General features: G+C 38.4%; 1 long non-coding RNA gene across 2 annotated transcripts in view; it reads right to left on the bottom strand.

Moving 5' to 3' along the window:
- Positions 1-5450, bottom strand: part of LOC129656583 (uncharacterized) — a 96241-nt gene extending 90791 nt beyond the window's left edge. For both annotated transcript variants that reach the window (XR_008716408.1, XR_008716409.1), the window contains exon 1: positions 4694-5450. This is a non-coding gene — a long non-coding RNA (uncharacterized LOC129656583). The remainder of the gene's footprint in view (positions 1-4693) is intronic.
- Positions 5451-19460: the final 14010 nt, after the last annotated feature.

Below are 19460 nucleotides of genomic sequence, written 5' to 3'. Positions count from 1 at the left end.
ACATGCCAGGCACATGGCCAAATTTTTTTTAATTTAAAATTTAAAAAACTTTTAAATAAATAAAATTTCTGTCAGTGAGCATTGCGAATATAGACATAGACATAGATAGAGAAATTTACATACAAATGTATATATGAATGGCATCATAAAGATACCTGCATTCATACACACACTTGCACACACAAAAATATAAATAAGGACTTGGACTCACCTGTTTAAACACGCATTTCTAAATGTCTTACTGTTCTAAGATATTGCTGATAAAATTATGCAAGTAAAAAGAATTATAGAGAAATACATTTTATTCTGAAATATACCATAATATTAGACAACAGAATGATAAAAAATCAACATTTTTATCACTTTGTAGAATAAGGTCTCATCAAAGCTCACCAAAGATTATGGCTGTTTATCTATTACTGTTCTCCCCTTTTAGAGCCAGAAACAGATGTACAGAAATCATATGACATCTTACAGACTACATCAGCCTCCAGCTGTCTTATTCAATACTCTGTCTAATAACTGAAAGAATAGATGCTTGGAACTACTTTCTCCCCTCTCTTCTTGTTTTTTTACCCCTCTCTCTACTCCTGAAGAGAGCAAGCATGCCTTCGTTTCTAGTATTCTAACTGGGATCATCTGCCAAAAAGACATTACGGTTCATGGAACAGTCAAGCTAATTGGATTTTGACTCCACTTACTTTTAAGAAACCAATCTCTTGGTCAAAGAGGAAACAAGGAAGGGGCTCTAGAAGTACAACTCAGATATTTAAATGACATTGTAACACAGAATCAGAAGATTATTCGAAGACAATGTCTTGATAATTATTCTTTAATTTATTGATTATAGTTTCACTATACCTTGAAGATTATGGCATCTGGTCCCATTACTTCATGGGAAATAGATGCAGAAACAGTGGAAACAGTGTCAGACTTTATTTTTTGGGGTTCCAAAATCACTGCAGATGGTGACTGCAGCCATGAAATTAAAAGACGCTTACTCCTTGGAAGGAAAGTTATGACCAACCTAGATAGCATATTCAAAAGCAGAGACGTTACTTTGCCAACAAAGGTCCATCTAGTCAAGGCTATGGTTTTTCCTGTGGTCATGTATGGATGTGAGAGCTGGACTGTGAAGAAGGCTGAGTGCCGAAGAATTGATGCTTTTGAACTGTGGTGTTGGAGAAGACTCTTGAGACGCCCTTGGACTGCAAGGAGATCCAACCAGTCCATTCTAAAGGAGATCAGCCCTGGGATTTCTTTGGAAGGAATGATGCTAAAGCTGAAACTCCAGTACTTTGGCCACCTCATGAGAAGAGTTGACTCATTGGAAAAGACTCTGATGCTGGGAGGGACTGGGGGCAGGAGGAGTAGGGGACGACAGAGGATGAGATGGCTGGATGGCATCACTGACTCGATGGGCATGAGTTTGAGTGAACTCTGGGAGTTGGTGATGGACAGGGAGGCCTGGTGTGCTGCGATTCATGGGGTCGCAAAGAGTCAGACATGACTGAGCAACTGAACTGAACTGAACTGATACAAAATACAAAAGAAAAATACAACAGGTAGGCCTATTAAAATGCATCTAAAAGTCAGCAGGTGAATAAAACAATTAGAAGACAATGGCTATATCTACACGATAAAAAGAACACCAGATCCCCAAATGACAAAGTTTAGCTAGTTACTTTCACAGAGGAATTTACTGCCAGGTCCACTCAAATTTTTGATCTATCTAAAAGTAAAAAAACTGACCTACAAGCAGTTTAATTTCCATATACATCAACCATCCTTATAAAAGAAACAGCATTTTTTATAAGCTTAGCATTTAGGAAAAGTGATGTGGTGATTCAAGGGCTGATATTAAAACAGACTACAGGGAATTCCCTGGCAGTTCAGTGGTGGTTTTCACTTCTGTGGGCCCAGATTCAATCCCTGCTTGGGGAACTAAGATTCCACAAGCCTTGTGGCACAGCCAAAAAACAAAACAAAACAAAAAGCAGACTACAATGCAGCACTGTAATTCAACTCTACTTCAATAAAATAATTTTTAAAAAAAGAACAGGCTACTATTTGAACTAGTCTTAAAAGCAGTGTTTGGAAAAAGCATGAGGATAAAGATTAAGTGCAAGTGTGGAGTGTTTGGGCTTCCCTGGTGGCTCAGACTGTAAAGAATCTGCCTGCAATGTAGGAGACCCAGGTTCAATCCCTGGGTCTGGAAGATACCCTGGAAAAGGGAATGGCAACCCACTCCAGTATTCTTGCCTGGAGAATTCCATGGACAGAGGGGCCTGGAGAGCTACAGTCTATGGGGTCACAAAGAGTCTGACACAATTGGCAATACATAATATTAATTAAAGGAAAAAATAACAAGGAAGTAGGAAGACTGGCTATGGAGCCACGTTGATAGTCCCAGACCTGACGGGAGCCACTTATAAGAGTCCAACAAGCAGTCACAAGAGCTTAACATAAGGTGGTAGAATGGGATAAAGAGATGCCACGTATGAGAGAGGCTATGGAGGAAACATTGATAAGAATTGGAATCTGTTGAATTTAGGAGGTGAGAGAACGGACAATAACAAAGATGATGACCAAGAGTTTTAAAATTTGAGGAAGGAGAGCCTATCTTATATTGTTTAGGGCTTAAGAAAGCCCTCAGAGTTCATCTAGTACAGTCTACTACTACAAAGAAGAAATATAAGTTCCAGGGAGTTTAGGTAATCAACTCTAGGTCATACAACTCTTAGCGACAAGAGTTAGACTAGAATCTCAAATTGCTGACTTTCAGGTTCATATTACTTTTCAAAGGTTGGGAAAGTTATCTAGAGAAATAATCAGCCTAAGGAAGAGCACATTCAATAACAAAAATAAAGATAAGTATAATAACAACAAGAATAAAAAGGATTTCATTTAGTGTATGCTTACAATAAACCAAGCGGTGTACCAACTCTCCATTTATAAACTTATCACTGTAACTACTCTAAGATATAGGTACTGTTATCCCCTATTCACAGATGAAAAAACTGAGACAAAAGTATAATAGCTTCAAAATCATAGAGTTAATAAGGGGCAAGGTCTGGGTACAAACCAAGACAGTATGACTTCAGAAAGTACATTCCAGCCCATTTTGTGTCATACTGACTTTGAAGGACCAGTGAAACATCCAAGTAGATATCCAACAAGTTGCTATGAAGTTGGTGCTATGTTTGGGTGGATTCAAGACTGTAGATGCAGATAATGGCCAGGGCTGAAGCCATGGAAACACATGATCCTACAAAAGTAAAGAATGTAAGAAGAGAAAAGAAGGAAAAGGGAAGGAGCTGACAGCATATTCCTTCAATGGGGTTGTATTACAGAGCAAGAGGAGAAAGGAGACTCAGAGGAAAAATAGTCATAAAAATGGGAGGATAAACAGAGTAATGGACACACCTGCATATTTTTGGCTTAGATTTTGGTTTAATTTTCCTATCTGAAGACCTCCAAGCAGACCCAAAGATAAGGTAAACAAAGATACTTGTCCTAGCACAAGAACAATTTTATCTCAGGATGGCTTATTTGTCTAGAATTTGCAACTTTGCCACTTTCCACGTTTGTTAAAATATTAGATCTCAGTTGTGAGCCTGATCCTTGAATCCAATTTTTGTCTAACCTTTAGGGTCAGCTTTGCCTTGTCTTGTATTGTCTTTCTAGCTACAACTCATGAGACCCATCATCTCAGAATGATCCATCTAGTCTTGATCATTGATGTCACCCATCAAAGACTGTTTCATTTCAAGAAAGAGCAACAATTTGAAGCAACTTTAAGTAGAGGTGTCCCATTACTCAAGGCAAGGGAAAGTAGCCAGGCCACAAATATGGCTGGTACTGGGAGATGACACAAAGGCTCTCTCACTTTCTCTTTCATTCTCTCTCTCTCTTCGTCTGGTTCAGTCTCTTATCTATGTTGTGAACCTATTTTATACTTTCTCTACTATTACATAGTTATCAGACTCTGTATCCACAAAGAGTCATCCAAGCTCTCCCACCCTTGTGTACTTGCAATTTGGGGGAACACCATGAACAAAGACAATTTTAAGCCTCTTACTTCAAATTCATTCATTAGAGAATCTGATGGATTCAACTTGGTTTAAGTCTTTACTCCAGTCCTCAGCTGTGACCAATGATGGGCAGTTTTAAAAGTTAAAAAGTGGCCTCTTAGGTCCACACTTTCCACAGGACTGGTAAGAAATTTTAAGGGAAAGAGCATGATGATGGGTCCTAGATCATTCATATTCTTTTCCTGTCCTTTTGACCTACTGAACAAGCAGCCTGCTTTCTGCTTACAATTCAGGGTTAAGAAGGGGAGAAGTTAGGATAAGATGGAATAAGCAGGGAAAATTCAGAGAGGAGATAAAACTTGAATTTCTGTGCTTAAGATAAGTGAAATTTGTAGAAATGAAGATATTTTTGGAGAAAGATAAGTAACATATGGAAAGGCATAGAGACAAGAAGAGCATAGTCTGAAGTGTCCAAGATAATAAAAGAAGAGGGAATTTTGCACAAAGTTAGCCCATTTCATGGTTTAGCAACCTCCCTGTGTTGAATTCTTGACATCAGCTTTTACCATACTCAAATTTCTATCTTAGTTAAAACACAAAAGCAAAAACAGCACACCCTGAACCAACTTGCTACCACAGGCCCTCGAGCTGCACCTTACCTCTTGCTGCCCTTCCACAGTCAAGCACCTCAAGAGAGTTCTCTACATCACTGTCTCCATCTTCTCAGATGTGTTTTCAAACCACTCCGGTGTGACTTCCATCCTCATCACCCTATGGAAATTGCTCTCGAAAGGGTCACTAATGACTTTTGTCATTAAGTCCAGTGGAAAATGTCCAGCCATCATCTTATGTGATCTATCAGTAACATTTAACTCTGTTTACCAAATCACCTCTCCCAAAAGAGTTTTTCATGGCCTCGTGGAACGATGCGCCCTCTGCGGATCTCTCTGGTCCCCCTCTCACGCACGCTGAGATTTGGGTTTGTCAGATCTCAGTCCTCTCCTCAATCAGTATGCTCTCACAGAGTCTCACCCAGGTAGTTCTCATTAAACACTGATGAGCCCAGGCCCCTTCAAGCCCAGGACTTAGATATCCAGCCAGTTCTTTACATTTCCCTCATTGGAAGCACTTCACAACACCATGGCCAGTGCCACGGTGTTGGTAGGCTGAAGCCTACAGTGATGAGAGCATTTACACTACAGAAATTACCCAATGCTACATATTTATTTCTTTTCTCCTTTTTGGAGATCCAGTTGTTAAAGCACCACTGCTAAAGCTTCATAAATGTAATATTTCAGAACTGAAGGCATACTGTCCCTAAGTCATACAACTTGGTTCTCTTGCTGTGAACTCTATTTTTGTGAATATTGCCACCAGAAGTCCACTTCATAGTTAGGCTTACGATCTCCCTCTTCTTTATTTTTACCATTAATATTTTTTCAATAGCACCACCTAAATATTTCTCAATTCTATTCACATCTACCCATGCCCACTTTGCATCACCACTTTTCTAAATTCCTTCAAACTAACAGTCTACTAAATGCTTCCACTATATCCAAACTCTCTCTTCCACATGGTAGATTTGTGTTTGTTTGTTTTCATTTATTTGTTTGGCTGTGCTGGGTCTTATTTGTGGCATGTGGGATCTAGTTCCCTAACCTAGGGAACTGAACCCAGACCCCCTGGGACTGAACCCCAGACCCCTTGCATTTCTAGGGCAGAGTTTTACCTACTGGACCACCACAGAACTCCCCATAGTAACTTTTAAAAACATAATTCTGATTATGTCACTCTCTTTGATGATTTCCCATTGTTCTTGGATAAAGATGAAACTCCTCAACATGGCCTTGAGTTCTTACCTGGGTTGGTTTTGCCTTCCTCTTCCTTGTCTCACTGGAGAAGGAAATGGCAACCCACTCCAGTACTCTTGCCTGGAGAATCCCATGGAGGGAGGAGCCTGGTAGGCGACAGTCCATGGGGTCGCAAAGAGTCGGACACGACTGAGCGACTTCTCTTCCCTGTCTCACATCCATCTCCTCTTCTCTCTACACTTCATTAAATGTTCCATATTCTTACTGTGCTCAGGGCTCAGGCACATGCTATTCCTTCTGCCTAGGATAGTCTTTTTTCTCTTCTCCTTCATCTAAGAAACTCTTATTCATCCTTCAAATCTCAACTCATTAATACTTCCTCTTCCTCTTTGACCCCTTAGACCTCACATCTTAATGACATATTCACGGAACAACCTCTATCTTCTCTATGCTTTTCACAATTGTAATCAAACAAGTTAACATAGAATTGTTTAACATCTGCCTTTCACACCAGAATATTCTTATGAAAGCAGATACTGGGTCTGTCTTGTTCAATATTGAATTCTCAATAACAAGTGCAATAACTTATACACATAGTGGCTGCTCAATAAATATTCAGTGAATAAATAAGTGTTCAGTAAATTAAGACCATTTTTTTACTCTTATGCCCACTCAGAGAGAATAATCCATTAAGTTTCCTAGGCCAGATTCTGAGGGGAAGATAGGCCACAAAGATAGTTTCAGTGTAAATGTTTCCTACATCTAAAATAAAAATAGCATGAAAATTGCAGAAATACAACTACTGTACCCACCTTTGGACCCAGAAGAACAAGATGAAGTGGATTCTTCCATTAGTAGTCGCTCTGACAACCTAAGAGTCAGAAATACCACTGAAGTCCTGGGCCAAAAACATAGTGATAGAAATGAATAATGATCCCATTCCACCTGAACCATATTCAAATAACAGGAAATGCCCTTGACTCTTTCTTACAAGACTCTTCAGAAAGAATAAACTCAAAATGGAATGTAAAAGGGCAACTCTAGAAAAAAATTTTTAAACCAGATGCATACTCTTTTTAACCACTCTCCTAGGATTATTCTGCAAATATAAAATTCAGAGAGATTCTGGAATGATTTTGAGGCAGGAGGAAGATGGGTCTCCCATGGTAAAGCAACTGGAAACTCATTCCCTAAGGACCAAAACTCCAAGACAAGAAAAGCAGGACAATTAAGGGAAGAGGCTGGGCCCTGCCCAGACCATATATTTCTCATTGTTGAAGTCAGGAGACCTCACCCACCAAACATGCACAAAAAGGCTCCTTGAAGGTCAGATGAGAGTGATGCTAGCTAATGCCAGGCTACCCATAGGCCTCTTTGGGAAAATCCCATCTTGGCTAAGAGATGCATACTCACATATGAAAGGATCCTGCTGCTGCTGCTGCTAAGTCACTTCAGTCACGTCCGACTCTGTGCTACCCCATAGACAGCAGCCCACCAGGCCCCGCCATCCCTGGGATTCTCCAGGCAAGAACACTGGAGTGGGTTGCCATTTCCTTCTCCAGTGCATGAAAGTGAAAAGTGAAAGTGAAGTCGCTCAGTCGTGTCCGACTCTTAGCGACACCATGGACTGCAGCCCACCAGGCTCCTCCATCCATGGGATTTTCCAGGCAAGAGTACTGGAGTGGGTTGTCATTGCCTTCTCCGGAAAGGATCCTGAAGTACACCAAATATGGACTGTTAACCAGGCAAGTCAAAATAATTGGCCAAAGGAAACCTGGAAGAAATGCCCCATAAAAGTAAATCAAACTGCCACGACGGGCAAGATTTAGGGACTCTGAGTCTGCCCATATGTCTATCCACATGTACTATACTCTTTTTTCCTCTTAATAAACATTCTACTTGCTTCACTACTTTCCATCTTTGTGGAAATTCTTCTCTGAAAAGCTGGAGGCCCAGAGCTCTCATCACTGACGACCAGTCTAGCGGCTAGCATCTGCTGCTTTCACTGCTGCAACCCAGCTCAGTCTCTGGCCAGGAACCCAAGCTCTGTTTCAAGCTGCTGCAAGCTGAAGTCACCTGACAAAGTGACTCAAAGTGACTCAATACCTGTCATAGGAGCAACCTCTGTCCCTGACTATTGCTATTTCTCTCTGAAATTGGTTAGAGCCCAGTCTATCACAATATTGTCATTGATTTTGAATGCATAAAAGAAATAATACTGATACTAACATCAACAATAATCATAACCATTTCTATTTTTCATAATTATAGACAGGAATCATTCTAAGTATTTTTATATCCAACCACACATTTCATCCTCACAATAGCCCTAGTGACATGTACTAATGTTATTTCGATTTTACAGATGAGTTAACTTACATAAAGAAGTTCAGTCATCAGCTCAGGGTCAATAAAGTTTTGCCAAGTTTGCACAAATTCAGGTGGAGCTAAAATTTGAATGCAGGCGTGATACATGATCATTATAGAACATATCTCTGTTTATTTACTCAAGTTTCAGTTTAGTAGAAACTCTCTAGTGCTTCCTTGGTGGCTCAGATGGTAAAGAATCTGCCTGCAATCTGGGAGACCTACGTTCAATCCCTGGGTCAGGAAAATTCCCTGGAGAAGGGAATGGCTAACCACTCCAGTATTCTTGCCTAGAGAATTCCATGGATAGACAGGCCTGGAAGGCTACAGTCCTTGGGGTCACAAAGAATCCGACACAAATGAGTGACTAACACTTTCACCTTTCTCTAGACTTAAGCAGAGGTTTGCTTAATCAACCTGTACGTTTACATATGCAAGGAGGGAAGGCAATGGTCTTTTAGTTCTATCACTTTTGTGTTAGAGCCTGGCATAGAAACATCCGCACAGCATGATGGGTTGAACCTTATGGTTCCCAGAATCTTTCCTTTCTCTTTCCCCATGCTCCATTTTCCACCATCTTGATATTAGAGTCTCCAACTTAAAGTGAATGAAAATCAAATGCTCAGCCACATAGAAAAATAAGAGTATTCCATCCATTGAAGGCTAAGACTAAACTGGCAGGGGAATGGGAAAAATGAATGCCATAGACAGCCTTGCAGGAACTCCTCTCCTGACACCTCATGGCAGTGAAAAGCAAGTGTTACCTGTGGTTTGCAGTCTCTCCCCTTGTTGAGTTAAGTCTTTTCAGGAGTGAACTAGAGATATTGTTAAAATCTCCACTGAGGGGTGAAAAGAATGTCACAATCATATGGGAGTTTGAAAGGTCTCTGCTTTTCTCATGTAAAGTCGAGCTGTCTTTGAAGGAGTCTGTTTTGCAGGACACAATGTTTATATGTTTTGAAGAAGATGATGTGTGTTCTGCTTTGTAGTTTTGCTAAACATTTAAAAGCATACAAGTGTCCTTTCGAAGTGTAACTGCAGTCAACACGCCTAGAGAAGAGAAGCATTAGAAGTGGCTAGCAGAGGCATGTCCCAAAGCACTGAGCACAATGTTCAGTTGGAAGGAGGATCAGAAGAACTGCTGGAGTTAACAAAAGCACTGTTTACAGAAGCAGCCGAATGGAAGAAGCTGATGTCCACACTGATTGTTAGGTGCAATATTTGCTGACTTTTTTCAAATGCGTTTTTGATGATAGCTAATGGACCTAAGAGTTGATGTTATTTACAATTCTGAGTTTGTTAGAAACACACATATCTGTGTGCGTCTATGGCTTATCAGACATGGGTGTGTCCTAGATGTATCAGGAGACCTGCTTTAGAATCACATCCATGAGACATTTTCAGGTCTAAGGCCATGGTGCTTTTTAAAATAGTTATATTAAGAAATAGAGTAAAGGAGCAGGATTTTCATTTTCCGATTTGATGATATGAACATGCTCAGCCACTATAGAGTTTTAAGGTAAAACCCAATGGCTTTTAAGGCCTAGGCCTCCAGGTCATACAGCTGTTCCTACAATTTTATGTTTTTTTTTAATTTCATGCATTCCTCATTTTTAAAGCAAAATCTCCGGCCCCTGATGTCTCATCCCTCTGCTCTCAGGAAAAGAGTATGCCCTTCCTCTTCTCTTTTTATGCTGGTTATAAGGAAGATGAAGACAGACAGAAGCCCCCTCTCTTTTCCGCCTTGCCTCTGACTACCTTCCTTCTCTGCCTTAGGCTTTGTCGGTTCTTTTCTCTCTACACTGCATCTCTTTTAGTTCCAAAAATAGATCATTCAATTTAGGAAGAACAATTAACTGGGATGAAAGAAAATCCGAAGTATGAGGAGGCATTTTCTATCAGGCATGAAGTAATTGGCACCGCCAGGCAGCGTCTTTACTGGGGATACATGCTCCTTCTTCAGTGTAAGCTTCAGGAAAACCAGGGATGCAGAAAAGTCAGACTCAGTTTCTACAGCACTTCCCTTCTCATCTCCAAACATGTCACAGAGCATGACACAAAGCAAAGACTCTCCTGCTGGGATTTCATGAATGTCTATACTAGATTTACTCCATTTTCTAATGCATTGACCTGTCCTTTGAAAGCTAATGTATCAGGAGCATTCTGATAGCTCCAAAGGGGTTTTGATTCAAGACTGCTGTTATCCTAGGGCAATATTTCTCATTTTTAGAACACTGCTTCAGAATCACCCAGAATCCTCGTTAATAAGGCAGATTCCCAGCCTACTTCTCAAGCAGAATATCCAGGTGACACTCATGTTTGATAAATGTTAACTTAAGAACTCCTCATGAAGACATGGAAACTTTAGAAAGTTAAAGACCCTCTAGGGCAGTGGTTCCAGAGAAGGCAGTGGCACCCCACGCCAGTACTCTTGCCTGGAAAATCCCATGGGCGGAGGAGCCTGGTACGCTGCAGTCCATGGGGTCGCGAAGAGTCGGACATGACTGAGCAACTTGACTTTCACTTTTCACTTTCATGCATTGGAGAAGGAAATGGCAACCCACTCCAGTGTTCTTCCCTGGAGAATCCCAGAGACGGGAGAGCCTGGTGGGCTGCCGTCTATGGGGTCGCACAGAGTCGGACATGACTGAAGAGACTTAGCAGCAGCAGCAGCAGCACCAGGGCAGTGGTTCTCAACTGGGGCGATTCTGGCTTCAAGGTGGTAACGGATGGAGGAAGTGAGTGGTGCTACTGGTATCTAGTTGGCAAAAGCCAGCAATAGCAGTAAATGTCTTGCAATGTACAGGATAATCCTCCAAAAAAAAGAATTAATTCTCCAACCTAAAATGCTGCTGTGAGCACCATTTTTCAATAGCCAAGGACATAAAGATAATCTAAATGTCTATCAGCTGATGACTGAATAAACATACAGTGTATATTTAAACACAGCCATAAAAAATTTTAAAATGCCATTTGCAGCAACTTGGATGGACCTAGAGATTATCATATTAAGTAAAGTAAGTCAGAAAGAGAAAGACAAATACTACCTGATATCACTTATATACAGAATTCTAAATATGAGACAAATGAACATATCTGCAGAAAGAAACAGATTCACAGATATAGAGAAAAGACATATGGTTGCCAGGGGCATGGGAGATGAGAGAGGGAAGGACTGAGAATTTGGGATTAGTAAGTACAAACTATTATATATAGGATGGATAAACAAGGTCCTATTGTGTAGCACCGGGAACCATATTCAATATCTTGTAATAAATCACAATAAAAAGACTTTGAAAAGGAGCATATACATGTATAACTGAATTGCTTTGCTATACAACAGAAATTAACACAATATACAATTTTTTAAAATGCTGCTGTAGAGAGATGAGTCATTTCTGATCCCAACTCAGAATTTCCAGTTGCTATATGGAAATCCTAAGTTCTTTTGTTATTCATAAACATAATAATAAAATAAAATATTTGCTATATTATTCCATGAAATTTTTATTTCAGTTGTATGTATGCATGCATGAAGTTGCTCAGTCATGTCCGACTCATTGGGATCCCATGGACTGTAGCCTGCCAGGCTCCTCCATTCATGGAATTTTCCAGGCAAGAGCACTGGAATGCGTTGCCATTTCCTTCTCCATCAGTTGTATATATGAATTTAATTATTGTAAAAATAATTTTACAGTATTAATATATAAAAGAGGATATCAAATGTATTTCTCTTTTATATATATTTTCATTATTAAAAATATCACATACCCTTAAAAATATACAAACCAACATTTCAGTTCAGTTCAGTCGCTCAGTTGTGTCCGACTCTTTGCGACCCCATGAATCTCAGCACGCCAGGCTTCCCTATCCATCACCAACTCCTGGAGTTGACTCAAACTCACGTCCATCGAGTCGGTGATGCCATCCAGCCATCTCATCTTCTGCCGTTCCCTTTTCCTCCTGCCCCCAATCCCTCCCAGCATCAGAGTCTTTTCCAATGAGTCAACTCTTCACATGAGGTGGCCAAAGTACTGGAGCTTCAGCTTTAGCATCATTCCCTCCAAAGAACACCCAGGGCTGATCTCCTTCAGAATGGACTGGTTGGATCTCCTTGCAGTCCAAGGGACTCTCAGGAGTCTTCAACATCACAGTTCAAAAGCATCAATTCCTTGGCGCTCAGCATTTTTCACAGTCCAACTCTCACATACATACATGACCACTGGAAAAACCATAGCCTTGACTAGACAGACCTTTGTTGGCAACGTAATGTCTCTGCTTTTGAATATGCTATCTAGGTTGGTCATAACTTTTCTTCCAAGGAGTAAGCATCTTTTAATTTCATGGCTGCAGTCACAATCTGCAGTGATTTTGAAGCCAAAAAAAATAAAGCCTGACACTGTTTCCCCATCTATTTGCCATGAAGTGATGGGACCAGATGCCATGATCTTCGTTTTCTGAATGTTGAGCTTTAAGCCAACTTTTTCATTCTCCTCTTTCACTTTCATCAAGAGGCTTTTTAGTTCCTCTTCACTTTCTGCCATAAAGGTGGTATCACCTGCATCTCTGAGGTTATTGATATTTCTCCCGGCAATTTTGATTCCAGCTTGTGCTTCATCTGGCCCAGCGCTTCTCATGATGTACTCTGCATATAAGTTAAATAAGCAAGGTGACAATATACAGCCTTGATGTACCTCTTTTCCTATTTGGAACCAGTCTGTTGTTCCATGTCCAGTTCTAACTGTTGCTTCCTGACCTGCATATAGGTTTCTCAAGAGGCAGGTCGGGTGGTCTGGTATTCCCATCTCTTTCAGAATTTTCCACAGTTGATTGTGATCTACACAGTCAAAGGCTTTGGCATAGTCAATAAAGCAGAAATAGATGTTTTTCTGGAACTCTCTTGCTTTTTCCATGATCCAGCAGATGTTGGCAATTTGATCTCTGGTTCCTCTGCCTTTTCTAAAACCAGCTTGAACATCTGGAAGTTCACAGTTCACATATTGCTGAACCCTGGCTTGGAGAATTTTGAGCATTACTTTACTAGCATGTGAGATGAGTGCAATTGTGCGGTTGTTTGAGCATTCTTTGGCATTGCCTTTCTTTGGGATTGGAATGAAAACTGACCTTTTCCAGTCCTGTGGCCACTGCTGAGGTTTCCCAATTTGCTGGCATATTGAGTGCAGCACTTTCACAGCATCATCTTTCAGGATTTGGAATAGCTCAACTGGAATTCCATCACCTCCACTAGCTTTGTTCGTAGTGATGCTTTCTAAGGCCCACTTGACTTCACATTCCCGGATGTCTGGCTCTAGGTCAGTGATCACACCATCGTGATTATCTTGGTCGTGAAGATCTTTTTTGTACAGTTCTTCTGTGTATTGTTGCCACCTCTTCTTAATATCTTCTGCTTCTGTTAGGTCCATACCATTTCTGTCCTTTATCGAGCCCATCTTTGCATGAAATGTTCCCTTGGTATCTCTCATTTTCTTGAAGAGATCTCTAGTCTTTCCCATTCTGTTGTTCTCCTCTATTTCTTTGCATTGATTGCTGAGGAAGGCTTTCTTATCTCTTCTTGCTATTCTTTGGAACTCTGCATTCAGATGCTTATATCTTTCCTTTTCTTCTTTGCTTTTCACTTCTCTTCATTTCACAGCTATTTGTAAGGCCTCCCCAGACAGCCATTTTGCTTTTTTGCATTTCTTTCACCTTACATCAAGACGTAAAGATAAACTGATTTTATGTGTATGTACTCAGTAGCTCAGTCATATCCAACTCTGTGACCCTGTGGTGGGATTCTCCAGCCAAAAATACTAGAGTGGGTTGCCATTTACTCCTCCGGGGGCTCTTTCCAATCCAGGGATTGAACCCAAATCTCCTGCATTGACAGGAGGATTCTTTCGCACTGACTTACTTGGTAAACCAGAAAACATGGTACGTAATTGTATTTAGATCTTTTTAAATTTCCATTAATTAAAGTTTTCTGCCTAGGGATTTCATACACACTAGCTTCTATTTAGTGATGATATATTTTTTGATGATATTATATTTTTCAATTTTAGTTTCTGTTTATACTTGATTATGGAAATACATTTCATTTTTTGTTGTTACTTGAGCTTGTACTCATCAAATTTACTTATCAATTCTAATATTTATCTGGAATTCTTTGGGAGTTTTATATACACATATCACAAACAATGACAGTTTTATTTCTTACATTTCAATTTTTGCTCTTTTTGTTCTTTTCCTTTTCTCGTGGCTCTGGATATGACCTCCAGTAAAAGCTCTAGTAAAATAAATGTGAGCCTGGATATTAAGTATTCCTGTCTTGTTCCTGATCTCAAAGGGAAAGTTTTCAACACTTAACCATTAAGAATCATATTTACTATAGTTCTTCATAGAGAATCTTTATCAGATTAAGAAAACTCCCTGTGTTTCTAATTTATAAAACTTTTTTATCATGAATGGATATTGGATTCTATTACATGCTTTTAATACTTGTATTCAATTGTCTTTTTTCCATTATTCTGTTAATGTTTCAAACTATACTGATATTTTAATGTTATATCAACACTGTAATAATGAAATAAACTCAATTGGTCCCAATCATACCCTTTTTACATATTGAAGGATTTGATTTATAATTACTACATTTTTTTAGGATCTCTGCATCTATGTTCATAAGAGAGGCAGGCCTATCATTATTCTTTCTCACAATGACTTTGTAGATTATTGATATTGAGTTTATGGTGGCTATAAAGTATTTTATTTTTCTCCAATTCTCTAGAAGTCTATGTATAAGGCTGCACATTTTCAATTTCATCCTATGGCCATTTTAGTAAATTCAATGTATTAGAATTTGTTACTTCATTATTGACATATTTAGTCACAAATTATTATCTTTTCAGTTACTACAGAATCTATATTGATAGCCCTTTTAAAGATTCCTAATAGTAGTTATTTGGAGTTTCTTCCTTTTTCTCTGAATCAGGCTTGCTAGGAATTTATCTATTTTATTAAGCTTTTAAAATATCTAACCTATCAGTTATTGAGAGAAATGTTTTAAAAATCTTTGCCCAAGATTGTGCATTTGTTTATTTCTCTTTGTAGTTTTAAAAATGTTTTATCTTATATATTTTGAGAATGTTTTACTGTGTACATACAAATTTAGAATAACTGAGTATCTATTTGGAAAAAATTAAGTTGGATTCATATCTCAAATACTTATCAGATACAAATCACACACACACACAATAAAAAACTTTAAAAAATAATAGCATTGCTTTATAATCTCATGAAAGCCTATTCCAAAATATCTAAAAGTCCTAAAATAAGATAAATACAGCCATATAAAATAAAATTTTTCCACATGGCAAAAAAAAAAATAAGTAAAAACAAAAGATAAATGACAAAATGGAAATAAAATTCCAAACCAGATCACAAGAAATTAATTTCTCTAAAACATAAAGAAACAAAGAAATTTTCAAATATTAGTTATAGAAATTAAAATTGATATAACCCCAATGAAAGGCTAATATAGCAATATCGATCTAAATAAAAATACTTTTGACTCAGTAATTCCAAATTTAGGAATTTATCCTACACATACATGTGTATATGTGCAGAATGATGTGTATAAATACTATTTACTTCAATCATTTCCTATTATTAAATAAAAGTTAACATGATCCAAATATCTATTAATAGGTGACTAGTTGAACTAATTATGGTTTACCCTGAATATGGAGTGTTAGGTAGTCAGAAAAATAAGGGAATACTGTGTACTGATACAAAATAATCTGAAATATATATAGTTAAGTAAAATGAACAAAGTGCAAAACAGTGTATATGGGATGCTGCTACTATGTAAAAAGAGGTAAACAATGTATATATTTTGCTAGTATTTTCAAAGTAAGGTATATATTAGAAAGTATACAGAAGAACCTCAAAACACTACTTTCTAATCAGGGTAGGCCACAGGTGCCCTAGTGGCAAAAGAATAGAGATAGGAAGGAAGATTTTTCACTACATTTTATTTTCAACGTTTAAAAACTTTGTTGTTCAGTCCTTCGGTCACGTCCTACTCTTTACAACCCCATGGACTCTACCACACCAGGCTTCCCTGTTCTTCACCATCTCCCCTAGGTTGCTCAAACTCGTATCCATTAAGTCAGTGATGCCATCCAACCATCTCATCCTCTGTTGTCTGCTTCTCCTCCTCCCTTCAATCTTTCCCAACATCAGGGTCTTACCAATGAGTTAGATCTTCAAATCAGGTTGCCAAAGTATTGGAGCTTGAGCATCAAGAGCAGTCGTTCCAAAGAATATTCAGAGTTGATTTCCTTTAGGATTGATTCGTTTGCTCTCTTTGCTGTCCTAGTGACTCTGAAGACTCTTTTCCAGTATCACAGTTTGAAATTATCAGTTCTTCATCACTCAGCCTTCTTTATGGTCCAACTCTCATAGTCAGTACATGGTTACTGGAAAAACCATAGCTTTGACTATAAGGACCGTGGTTAGAAAAGTGATGTTTCTGTATTTTTTTTATTAATCTATTTTATTGAAGGATAATTGCTTTACAGAATTATTTTGTTTTCTGTCAAATCTCAGCATGAATCAGCCATAGGTACACATATATCCCCACCTTTTTGGACCTCCCTCTCATCTCCCACCCCATCCCACCCCTCTAGATTGAAACAGAGCCCCGGTTTGAGTTTCCTGAGCCATACAGCAAATTCCCTTTGGCGATTATCATATGGTTTTTATCTTTCAATTTGTAAATATGGTATATCACATTGATTGATTTGTGTATATTGAAAAATCATTGCATTCCTGGAATGAACCCAACTTGATCATGGTGTATGAGATTTTTGATGTGTTGCTGAATTCTGTTTGGTAAAATTTTGTTGAGGATTTTTGCATCTCTGTTCATCAGTGAATTGGCCTATGGTTTTCTTTTGTGTGTTTGTTACCTTTGTCTGGTTTTGGTGTCAGGGTGGCAGTGGCCTCATAGAATGAGTATGGAAGTGTTCCTTCCTCTGCAGTTTTTTGGAAGAGTTTTAGAAGGATAGGCATTACCCGTCTCTAAATGTTTGATAGAATTCTCCTGTGAAGCCATCTGGTCCCGGGCTTTTGTTTTTATTAAAGGGAGATTTTTGAATCTCAGCACAGCTTCAATTTTAGTGCTTGTAATTGGGTTGTTCATAATTTCTATTTCTTCCTGGTTCAGTCTTGGAAGATTGAACTTTTCTAAGCATCTGTCCATTTTTTCCAGGTTATCCATTTTATTGCCATATTCAGTTCAGTTCAGTTCAGTCACTCAGTCGTGTCTGACTCTTTGCGACCCCATGAACCACAGCACGCCAGGCCTCCCTGTCCATCACCAACTCCTGGAGTCCACCCAAACCCATGTCCATTGAGTCAGTGATGCCATCCAACCATCTCTTCCTCTGTCGTCCCCTTCTCCTCTGCCCTCAATCTTTCCCAGCATCAGGGTCTTTTCAAATGTCTCAGTTTTTCACACCAGGTGGCCATATAGGTGCTCATAATAATCTCTTAGAATACTTTTTATTTCTGCATTGTCTGTTTTAACCTTTCTTTTTTCATTTTGAATTTTGTTGATTTGAGTCTTTTCTTTTTTTGTTTTCTTGATGATTCTGGCTAAAGAATTTGTCAGTTTTGTTTATCTTCTCAAAGAAGCAGCTTTTAGTTTTATTAATCTTTACTATTGTTTCTTTAATTTCTTTTTCATTATTTCTGCTCTGATCTTTATGATTTCTTTCCTTCTGCTAACTTTGGGGATTTTTTGTTCTTCTTTTTCCAATGATTTTACATGTAAGAACAGGTTGTCTATTCGAGGTTTTCTTGTTTCTTGAGGTAGGATTGTATTACTATAAACTTTCCTCTTAGAACTGCTTTAGTTGCATTCCATAGGTTTTGAGTTGTGTTTTCATTGTCATTTTTCTCTAGGAATTTTATTTCAGTTTTGATTTCTCAGTAATCTGGTTCTTTAGAATCATATTATTTAATCTCCATGTGATATATTTGTTAGTTTTTTTTTTTTTCTTGTAATTGATATCTAGTATTATGGCATTGTGGTCAGAAAAGATGCTTGACATGGTTTTAATTTTCTTAAATTTACTGAGATGTGATTTGTGACCCAAGATGGGGTCTATCCTGGAGAATGTTCCATATGCACTTGAGAAGAAGGTGTATTCGTCTGCAGTTGGATGAAATGTCCTGAGGGGATCAATGAGATTCAGCTGTTCTAATGTGTTATTTAAGATTTGTGTTTCCTTGTTAACTTTCTGTTTTGATGATCTATGCATTGGTGTAAGTGGGGTGTTAAATTCTACTATTATTATTGTATTACTGTGAATTTCTCCTTTTATGTCCGTTAGTGTTTGTCTTATGTATTGAGGCGCTCCTATGTTGGGTGCATAGATGTTTACAATTGTTATGTCTTCCTCTTGGATTGATCCCTTGATCATTATGAAGTGTCCTTCCTTATCTCTTGTAATATTCTTTATTTTAAGGTCTATTTTGTCTGATACAAGGATTGATACTCCAGCTTTCTTTTGATTTCCATTTACATGGAATATATTATTCTGTCCCCTCAGTGTCAGTCTTTATGTGTCTTTAGGTCTGAAGTGGGTTTCTTGCAGATAGCATATATATGGGTCTTCTTTGTATGCATTCAGCCAGTCTGTATCTTTTGGTTGGAGCTTTTATTCCATTTACATTTAAAGAAATTATTGATATATATGTTCCTATTGTCATCTTTTTAATTAGTGTTTGTTTTTCTAGATCTTTTTCTTCTTTTGTATTTTCTGACTACGTAAGACCCTTTAACATTAGTTTTAAAGCTGGATTTGTGGCTCCAAATACTTTTAATTTTTGCTTGTCTGTAAAACTTTTGATTTCTCCATCAATTTTGACTGAGATCCTTGCCAGGTAGAGTAATCTTGCTTGTAGATTTTTCCCTTTCAGTACTTTAAATATATCCTGCTATTCCCTTTTGGCCTGCAGAGTTTCTCCTGAGAGATCAGCTGTTAAATGTGTGGCGTTACCCTTGTATGTTACTTGGTGCTTTTCCCTTGCTTTTCAAATATTCTTGGTGTTTAGTCTTTGTTTGTTTGATTAGTATGTGTTTTGGTGTCTTTCTCCTTTGGTTTATCCTGTATGGGGTGCTTTGTGCCTCCTGGACTTGATTGACTATTTCCTTTTCCATGTTGGGGAAATTTTCAACAAG

Source organism: Bubalus kerabau, chromosome 6, assembly GCF_029407905.1.
Source record: "Bubalus kerabau isolate K-KA32 ecotype Philippines breed swamp buffalo chromosome 6, PCC_UOA_SB_1v2, whole genome shotgun sequence".
In the NCBI taxonomy this organism is placed as follows: Eukaryota; Metazoa; Chordata; class Mammalia; order Artiodactyla; family Bovidae; genus Bubalus; species Bubalus kerabau.
The sequence above is the reverse complement of the archived record's forward strand: the minus strand, read 5'-3'. Positions and strand labels throughout refer to the sequence as shown.